The sequence below is a fragment of the Jaculus jaculus genome, chromosome 9 (assembly GCF_020740685.1).
Source record: "Jaculus jaculus isolate mJacJac1 chromosome 9, mJacJac1.mat.Y.cur, whole genome shotgun sequence".
Classification (NCBI taxonomy): Eukaryota; Metazoa; Chordata; class Mammalia; order Rodentia; family Dipodidae; genus Jaculus; species Jaculus jaculus.
The window spans coordinates 138,436,672-138,446,835 of record NC_059110.1 but is presented as its reverse complement, the minus strand read 5'-3'; the positions used below and the strand labels follow the sequence as shown (position 1 = coordinate 138,446,835).

General features: G+C 44.9%; 1 protein-coding gene and 1 pseudogene across 1 annotated transcript in view; one reads left to right on the top strand and one right to left on the bottom strand.

Moving 5' to 3' along the window:
• The window catches only part of Ogfod3 (2-oxoglutarate and iron dependent oxygenase domain containing 3), a 50,223-nt gene that overhangs the window by 394 nt on the left and 39,665 nt on the right, over nt 1-10,164 (top strand). The window lies entirely within an intron of this gene.
• LOC101598270 lies at nt 6,474-6,809 on the bottom strand (annotated as a pseudogene).

Genomic DNA, 10,164 nt, shown 5'->3' with positions numbered 1-10,164 from the left:
TCCAGCCCTGGGCCCTGAGCCAGAACCCTGCCCACAGGGAGCTCACGGGTGGGTCGGTGAGCTGTTGCTTTCCACATTTGAGTCCTTTTGACCCCCCGCTCCTGTCCCTGCAGGCCAGACCACCCCACGTTGTGCTGGATGACCCCAGCTTTTCACACCTCCCCTTTCCAAGATTGGCCTTGTGGGCCTCCTGGCAAACCTGCATCTGGAGCCATAACTCAGAGATGGAGCGCTTAGGGACAAGGACAAAGCCCAGAGTGTTTCCTCAAAGTCACCTCTGTTGGAATAGGGGATTGATTAGAGCAACGTGAGAAATACAAGAGAGAGAGAGAGAAAGGCCGAGGGGCCGTTCTCCCGCAGAGTATGAGAATGGCAGCCACCCTTGAGTCAGGGATTGGAGATTTTAAAGAGCGAAGCTCCAGAGCACACCGAGGTCAGGGTAGAGTTGAACAAACTTTTGGTTGTTTGTCTGTTGTTTACTTTTCCTTGGGGCGACTGATGGTAAGATCAGGCCTTTACTTTTGCTTACTAATCGCCTGCTGAGAGGGGATTAGAGCTGTTCCCCAGATGGCCTGAGAGTTCCTGAGGTCAAATCTTGCAATCTTTGAGCTTGTCAATTTTATGGTCCAAAAGAATTGTTCCACTAAGGTCAGTGGTTCGTAAATCCTCCAACCTCAGAACTGCTTCCCCTTGCCACTTCTGTTTCAGGCTTATTTTCTCAGTTTTCACTTGAAATTAGGCCAATGAGCTCTCACAGCCTTCCTTGCTCTTAGGGGGCTGGCTGATATTTGTGGCCATTCTCCCCCAGCTTTCTGAGTGCTGACATTACAGGGGTGATCCATATCACCTGGCTTTCACCTTCACTTTCAAAGCACAAAGCTCATTTTTTTTCCCCCTGTGGAATTCTAGAGCTGTGGAAGGAAATAGAAGGATGGTTGGTTTTAGATTTTTTTTAACTCATACTTTGATAGCTTATTTGTAATTTTTTTAAGGTTTAGAGAGATTTTATTATATTAAGAGAAGGAAAGAGAAGCAAGTGCAGAGAGCTCCTGTCATGTGAAGGGTAGGAGGGGCTAGAGGACTAGCCCATGTGGGAATATAAAGACATTATTGAGCTAGGGAAATGGCTCAGCTGTTAAAGGCTTTTGTTTGCAAAGTCTGTTGGCCCAGGTTTAGTTCCCCAGTACCCACATAAAGCCAGATGCACAAAGTGGCACATGTGTCTGGAGTTTGTGTACAGAGGCCCTGACATGTCCATTCTCTCCTTCCTTCAAGGTAATAAATTAAAAAATTTTTTTTTTGGCTTTTTGAAATAGTGTCTTGCTGACCTGGAATTCACTATGTAGTCTCAGGGTGGCATCGAACTCATGGCACTCTTCCCACCTCTGCCTCCTGAGTGCTGGGATTAAAGGTGTGTGCCACCACGCCCAGCAAAATATGTGTTTTTAAAAAGGATACTTGTGGGGGCTGGAGAGATGGCTTAGCAGTTAAGTGCTTGCCTGTGAAGCCTAAGGACCCCAGTTTGAGGCTCTATTCCCCAGGACCCACGTTAGCCAGATGCACAAGGAGCTGCACACATCTGGAGTTCATTTGCAGTGGCTGGAAGCCCTGGTGCGCCCATTCTCTCTCTCTCTCTCTGTCGCTCTCAAATAAATAAATAAACAAAAAATTTATATAATAAAACATTTTTAAAAAGATACTTGTGGGCTGGAGAGGTAGGTTGGTGGTTAAGATGTTTGCCTGCAAAGCCAAAGGATCCCAGTTAGATTCTCCAGGACCCATGTAAACCAGTTGCCCAAGGGGGCGCATGCATCTGGAGTTTGTTTGCAGTGGTTGAAGGCCCTGGTGTGCCCATTCTTTCTTTCTCTCAAATAAATAAAAAATAAATAAGTATATTTAAAAAATAAAATAAAAAGATACTTGTGGGGCCTGGAGAGATGGCTTAGCGGTTAAGGTGCTTGCCTGCAAAGCCAAAGGACCTGGGTTCAAACCCCAGTACCCACTTAAGTCAGATGCACAACATGGCACATACATCTGGAGTTTGCAGTGGTTGAAAGCCCTGGCGTGCCTATTCTCTCTCTTTCTCTCTCACTCTGCCTCTTCCCCTCTCTCAAATAAATAATAAATAAGATACTTGTGGGCTGGAGAGGCGACTTAGTGTTTAAGGTACGTGCCTGCAAAGCCTAAGGACCTGGGTTTGATTCTCCAGATCCCACATAAGCCAGATGCAGTTGGTGGCACATGCATCTGGAGTTGTTTGCAGCGGCTAGAGGCCCTGGTGTGCCCATTCTTTCTCTCTCCTCCTCCCTCTCTGTCTCTAATAAATAAGTAAATAAATAAAAATAAATCTTTTAAAAAAAGATTGTGTGTGTTTGTGTGTGTGTGTGTATGTGTATACATGTATACATACATATAGGATCTCCTGCTGCTGCAAATGAACACCAAAGACTTTATGTGGGTCTGGGTAATGGAACCCAGGCCGGCAGGCTTTGCAAATAAGGGTCTTTAACTACAGAGCTTCCGGGCTCCTCCCCAGCAGGTAGCTGTAGTGCTAAGGAGAGACCAGGGGTTGAGGAAGAAGAGATGAACGTCGGACAACTCAGAACCTCTCCTAGTCAGCGGAGAAAAACCACACTGAGTCGGGAGTCTTGTCGAAGCAGGAACTCGCGTTATTGTTACAGGTGGTTGCCTATATAATGTTGGGAACGAAAGTGAGGATTCTAGGATGCGGGGAGAGGTAAGGGTCAATAGTAAACTGTGACTATTGAAATGATAATTCCAACTCCTGCGGAAGTAGTAGGCAAGAAGCCATTAGGCGTCTTGCTGAGTCCTAACTGGCCAGAGGCAGATCACCAAACTTTAGCTAGGCTCAGGAAGTTCCACTAGGCCTCACGCCCAGGCCTCTCAAGGCCCAACATAGAGCCATCTCCCTACCCTTAATAATTGTGTTTTATTTATTTATTTTATTTATTTGAGAGAGAGAATGGGTGTGCCAGGGCTTTCAGCCACTACAGATGCGCCAAACTTGTGCATCTGGCCTACATGGGTCCTGGGGAATTGAACCTGGGTCTTTTGGTTTTGCAGGCAGGTAAGTACCTTAACTACTAAGCTATCCCTCCAGCCCAATTATGTTTTTTTAATTAATAATATGCTTTATATGGGCACATCATGTGTTGGTACCATAATTTCCTTCATTCCTGCCCCTAATCTGCTGAGGGCCCATCTCAGCAATGTTGCTGGTGTTCCCCATGGTGTTATGAGTTATGTGTTCTGAGAGCAGAAGTCAGTCATGGGAGGGGGGTGGGTATGCCTCTGGTATGCCCTCCTGATCTGTGGCTCTTACAATCTTTTTGTCCCCTTGTTGCAGTCAGGTTTGCATTGCTGGCAGAAATCACCTGACCAAGAGCAGCTTGTGAGAAAAAAAAGGTTTATTTTGACTTACAGACTTGAGGGGAAGCTCCATGATGGCAGAGGAAAACGATGGCATGAGCAGAGGGTGGACATCACCTCCTGGCCAACATCAGGTAGACAACAGGAACAGAAGAGTGTGCCAAACACTGGCAAGAGGGAGCTGGCTATAATACCCATAAATACCCATAATCTCACCCCCAACAGTACACTGTCTCCAGGGGGTGTTACTTTCCAAATCTCCATTGGCTGGAAACCTAGCATTCAGAACACCTAAGTTTATGAGGGACAGCTGAATCAAACCACCACATTCAGCCCCTGTCACCCATAAACTGATAACCATCCATGATGTAAAATATAGTGCATTCAGTCCAACTTTAAAAGACCCCATAGTTTTTTATCAATTCCAGTGATGTTCAAACATCCTCATAGTCTAAGATCTTTTTTTTTTTTAAGTTTATTTGAGAGTGACAGGGAGAGAAGGAGGCAAATAGATAGAGAATGGGCACACCAGGGCCTCCAGCCACTGCAAATGAACTCCAGATGCATGTGTCCCCTTGTGCATCTGGCTTACATGGGACCTGGGGAATTGAGCCTCAAACCAGGGTCCTTAGGCTTCATAGGCAAGCACTTAACTGCTAAGCCATCTTTCTAGCACAGTCCAAGATCTTTTAACTGAGCCATAATACATCCTCATAGTATAAGATCTTTTAACTGAGCCAAAATACCAAAAAATACCAAACCCCCAAAAAATAACAAACCCATAATGGCACACAATACACATTCACACTGCAAAAGATGGCATTGGGCATAGCAAAGAAATACTCAACCAATACAAGATTTAAACAGGGCAGACATCAAACTCTGTAGCTCCAAGTCCAATAACTCTAGTCAATGACACATCTCCAAGTTTGATAATTCTAACCAGCAATAGGTCTCTGAAGTTCCAATTCCGCCCCTCCAGCTAGGCTATTCACAATCCTGGAAAACTTCATCCAGGGCCAGCAGCTCTCCTTGGGCATCTGTCTCATGGTCTCAGCATCTCCAGTGGGTCTCTACTGCAACCTACTGTCCATCCTCATGGCTCCATGCAGTCATCCAGAAACACTGCTTTACACTATCCATGACCATTTCCAAAACACAAGACCATGTTGCAAATTTACTGACCCTCTCTTTCCTGCATTTCTTATAATCTATAATACAAGGTGGGGTGTCAGTTTGTTAATCCAGGGGGAAATAAATCAGACTTTGAAGAACAGGATATTCCTTCAGTTTGCGTAATCTCAATGGTTGTAATCTCTCAAAAAATTGCAGCTGACTGGGCAGAAGTTTCAGCCCAAATATTTCTTTCTTTGTGTGTGTGTGTGCGCGCGCGCGCCATATCCCTCTGTGCACACTGGTCCATTTCTACATAATACAACCCTGCACAAGTTCTCATGACATGGGCATAACAGCAAGCCTCTCACACAAACTACTAGCTCAGTGCAGGCAAAGAACTTTCTCACCATTGTAAGCCAAACCTCACAGTCCATAGTTCTTACTGCATTTAGGTCTTTAAACTCTGACCAGAATACTCTATCAGGCTGTACTTATAGCACTGCAAAGCATCTCTTAGGCCAAGGTTTCAAATCCTTCCACATTCCTCTTGAAAATAGGCTCCAAAAGGCCGAAGGCACACAGTTAGGTGTCTTGCAGCAGTCCCACTTCTCTGGTACCAACTTTACTGTTGCAATCAGTTTCACATTGCTGGCAGAAATCACCCAACCAAGAGCAGCTTGTGGGGAAAAGGGTTTATTTTGGCTTACAGGCTCGAGAGGAAACTCCATGAAGGCAGGGGAAAACAATGGCATGAGCAGAGGGTGGACATACCTCCTCGCCAACATTGGGTAGGCAATAGCAACAGGAGAGTGACAAGGGAGAGCAGACTATAATACCCATAAGCTTGCCCCCAACAACACACTGCCACCAGGAAGCGTTAATTCCCAAATCTCCATCAGCTGGGAACCTAGCATTCAGAACACCTATGTTTATGGGGGACACCTGAATCAAACCACCACACCCCTCTTCCACAAAATTCCCTGAGCTGTGGTGGGTGTGTTTTAAATCTACTTCAGTATTAAGCTCTCAGGAGCTTCTGGATTTCTGCTTTGGATTGTGTTGAGTATCTTCAGTATCTGTCTCCATCTCCCTGGAGCAGATTGTCAGGCTTACCATGGAAGCAGCCCTCTTGTTCATTTCACCAAGTCCTCTGTGGTTTCACCTAGGCGTTGGCTGAAATGGGAGGGGTGGTTTATCTCCTTGGGACTTGGGCTCCAGAAAGCACCATAGACCCCAAATTTGTCCATATCACTCTGCTATCTTGCAAAGACTCACATGATAGGCAGGAAGAGAGAGAAGAGAGTGGGGCAACTCAGACAGAATGATTTTATTTTAGGTTATTTTAGCTATTTTTTGTGAGACTGAGAGTGAGAAAGAGAAAGTTAGGGAGAGATTGGGTATGCCAGGGCCTCCAGCCACTGCAAACTCCAGATGCATGGGCCACATTGTGCATATGGCTTTACGTGGGACCTGGGAAACTGAACTTGAGGCCTTAGGCTTTGCAGGCAAGTGCCTTAACCTCTAAGCCATCTCTCTAGCCCTGAGAATGACTTTTAAAAATACTTTGTTTTATTTTTATTTATTTATTACATGCACAGAGGGAGAGAGAATGGGCATGTCAGAGTCTCCAGCCACTGCAAGTGAACTCCAGATGCATGCACCACATGTGCATCTGGCTTTACTTGGGTACTGGGGAATCAAACTTGTGTCCCTAGCCTTTTCAGGCAAGTGCCTTAACGGCTAAGCCGTCTCTCCAGCCTGAGGATGATTTGTTTGTTTGTTTTTTGAGGTGGGGTTCTCGCTCTAACCCAGGCTGGCCTGGAATTCACTGTGCCATCTCAGGGTGATCTTGAACTCACAGTGATCCTCCCATCTCTGCCTCCCAAGTGCTGGGACTAAAGGCATGGGCCACCACACCTGACTAAGAATGATTTTTAGACCACATTTTTAATTATAATTTATTTTATTTAACAATCTAAGATGTTGGCAGCCATCAGAAGTTCCAGTGCACTGTCAGGTACAATTGGGAATTTGGGAATGCCAGTGGAGCTGTTAGTGTAGCGAACTTGTAGGTAAAATACATGGATACTTTTGATAGAACATGAGAAGGGATCTGGGATCTCTCTAAAATGGACCTCATTGGTTTCATTCTCAGCAAACTGACCTGGCCCACTCAATGTGGCTTTCATTTTTCCCAATGTTAGTACATGTTCTCTTTTTACAATAAATCTGTGGCCATCAGAAGATATTAATTTGACATCAGGGCCTTCACAGCCACCGTAGGTTTTCTTCTCTCCATCCATTATGCTCTTATGAAATTCCATTTGGATTCCACAGGAACTTTACTAGTTTGTAATCAGTACCGCAGCCACTGCAGCCTAGCCCTGCACACTGCCACAGGCCCTATTCAGGGCTATCCCTTACCCCCAACCACCACATTTTAGTTACACATATGCAAAGGAGAGAAAAAGGGAAGGGTTCAAAGGCTGAGGAGGAAGACCAAGGGGAAAGGGAAATGAATAGGGAGATCAGAGAAAATACTCCAGGAGTCTATGTGTTATGACCTTGGATCCTTAGTGGCTAAGGCGTTTGCCTGTGAAGCCCAAGGGCCCAGATGAGATTCCCCAGAACCCACATAAGCCAAACACACAAGGTGGTACATGTGTCTGGAGTTTGTAGCAGCTGAAGGCCCTGGTATTCTCTCTCTTTTTCTCTCCCAGTCTCTTTCTCTCTCTCTTTTTCTCAAATAAATCAAATAAAAAATTGAAAGGAGTTTTTCAAAATAAGTGTATGCTTCCAAAAGGATTAAAAAGTAAAAACAGTGATAAAAAAAGTCCCTTCCCAGGTGGGAGAGAGAGAATCCTAACAGTGTGAAGACTAAGATGGAGACACTCTGTTTATAATGGCCTTCTCGTCCACAGAGGAAACAGGCCCCCAAGACAGGACCAGTTCTTTGAGGAGTTGTCCAGATAGCACCAGAACTTCCTCATGTCACTTGTCCATCCTCTCCCTTTGTAGATCTCAGTTATAACAGGCAGAAGTTTCAGTCTGGAGCAAATGTTGTTTTTATTTGGCTTGGCTACCACTTCTTGTAACTTTCTACAAATATTCGGTTAAAAACTTGTCTTTAAGAAGAATTTCCTCCTCTATAGTCTCTGGAGTAATATTAGTATGTTTTCTAATTGTCTCAGTCTCTGGAGAAAGACAATGGGCAGCTCCTGATCTTCCTGTATTATAGTGGATAGTAGGTTATAGTTTAAAGGCTTTACTTTAGCTGTACAAATTCCCTCTAATATATAGTATATACAGTGTTTTCAGTTCATGTCCCCTATGGACTACCCTAACTCCAGTTGGGATTATGTATGGGTACCGCCTCTTCCCCTGTGGGAACATCAAAGTCAGGAACTCCAGCATGAGCTATATAGTACTCATTCCCCACTCCTACTGTCTGGAGTCTGGGTTTGTACCTGTGGTGGTTTGATTAAGGTGTCGCCCATAAACTTAGTTGTCTTGGACACTAGGTTCTCCAGCTGATGGCAATTGGAAATTAATACTTTCTGTAGGTGGTGTATTGTTGGGGGCGGGCTTATGGGTGTTACAGCCAGTTTCCCCATGCCAGTGTTTGGCATACTCTCCTGTTGCTATAGTCTACCATATGTGGGCCAGAGGGTGATGTCCACCTGTTCATGCCATTATTTTCCCCTGCCATCATGGATCTTCCTTTTGAGCCTGGAAGCCAAAATAAACCTTTTTCCCACAAGCTGCTCTTGGTTGGGTGATTTCTACCAGCAATGCGAACCTGACTGCAACAGTAAAGTGGTACCGAGGAGTGGGATTGCTGCTAGACACCTGACTGTGGCTTTGGCCTTTTGGAGCTGATTTTCAAGAGGAATGTGGAAGGATTTGAAACCTTGGCCTAAGAGGTGCCTTGCAGTGCTGTAAGTACAGCTTGATTGACTATTTTGGTCAGAACTGTAAGACCTGAATGCAGTAAGAACTATGGACTGTGAGGTTTGGCTTATGAGGGTGAGAAAGAGTTTTGCTTGGACTGGGCTAGCAGTTTGTGTGAGAAGGTTGCTCTTATGCCCATGTCCTGAGAGGTTGTGCAGGGTTGCTTTGCATAGAAATGAACTAGAGTGAGCAGAGGGATATGGCACAGAAAGAAAAATCTTTGGATGTAATATTGCTCATTCAGCTGCAATTGAGAGATTACAACCTTTGAGACTGGGCTAGCTGACCTGCACTGGGGCAACATGAAGAATGTAGACTCTTTTGGAGGGGCCTGAGTGTTCAAGAAGTGTCCTGTTATTCAAAGTCTGCTTTATTCCCCTTGGATTAACAAGTTGGCACCCTACCTGGTATTGTGGAGTATAAGAAATGCAGGAAAGAGAGGGTCATTGAGTTTGCAATATGATCTTGGTTTTGGAAATGGCCATGGGCAGTGTGAAGCAGGTTTGCTCGAGGCCTGCATGGACAGTGGAGATGGCTGCTAAGGAAAGCTGATGGCCCCGATGAAGTTTTCCAGGACTGTGAGTAGCCTAGCTGGAGGGGTAGAATTGGAATGCCAGAGACTTTTTGCTCTTTAGAATTATCGGACTTGGAGATTTGTCACTAACTAGAGTTGTTGGACTTAGAGCTACAGAGTTTGGTATTTGCCATGTTTAAATCATGTATTGCTTGAGTATTTCTTTGCTATGTCCAATGCCATCTTTTACAGTGTGAATGTTTATTCTTTGCCATTATGGGTTTTGGGGGGATTTATTTATTTTTTTGGTATTATGGCTCAGTTAAAAGACTTTGAACTATGGGGATATATGAACATCACTGGAATTGATAAAAACTATGGGGACTTTGAAAGTTGAACAAAATGCATTGCATTTTACATCATGGATGGTTAATAGTTTATAGGGGCCAGAGGCATAAGTACCACTTACTATTGCAGTCATGATCGCATTGCTGGTAGAAATCACCCAACCAAGAGAAGCTTGTGGGAAGAAGAGGTTTATTTTTGGCTTACAGGCTCAAGGAGAAGCTCCATGATGGCAGGGGAAAATGGTGGCATGAGCAGAGGGTGGACATCACCCCCTGGCCCACATAAGGTGGACCATAGCAACAGGAGAGTGCCAAACACTGGCATGGGGAAACTGGCTATAACACCCGTAAGCCCGCCCCCAACAATGCACTGCCTCCAGAAAGTGTTAATTTCCAATTTCCATCAGCTGGGGAACCTAGCATCCAGGACAACTAAATTTATGGGGGACACTGAATCAAACCACCACAGTACCCTTTGTCTTTCAATAGAAGTTAGGGTTTGATTTATTATTAACATAATATCTTTCCAACCCAGGTTATCCTGTTTAGTAAACTGGTAGAAAACCTCATAATCATGGTCAGGGTCTTCTGAGTAACTGCCTAGTTCCTGGGGATGAAGGTTGAGGAGGAAGGGAAGTAACTGGGGGAGACCAGGGAAAATATACCACGTGGTGTGGGAGTTCATGTGTTAAGATTATGGATCCTGGATGCCAAAAAAAAATTGTGAGAAGGGGAAATGATGTGTGCTTCCAAAAAGATTAAAAAGTAAAAACAGAGAGCCAGGCATGGTGGTGCACACCTTTAATCCCAGCACTGAGGAGGCAGAGGTGGGAGGATTGCTGTGAG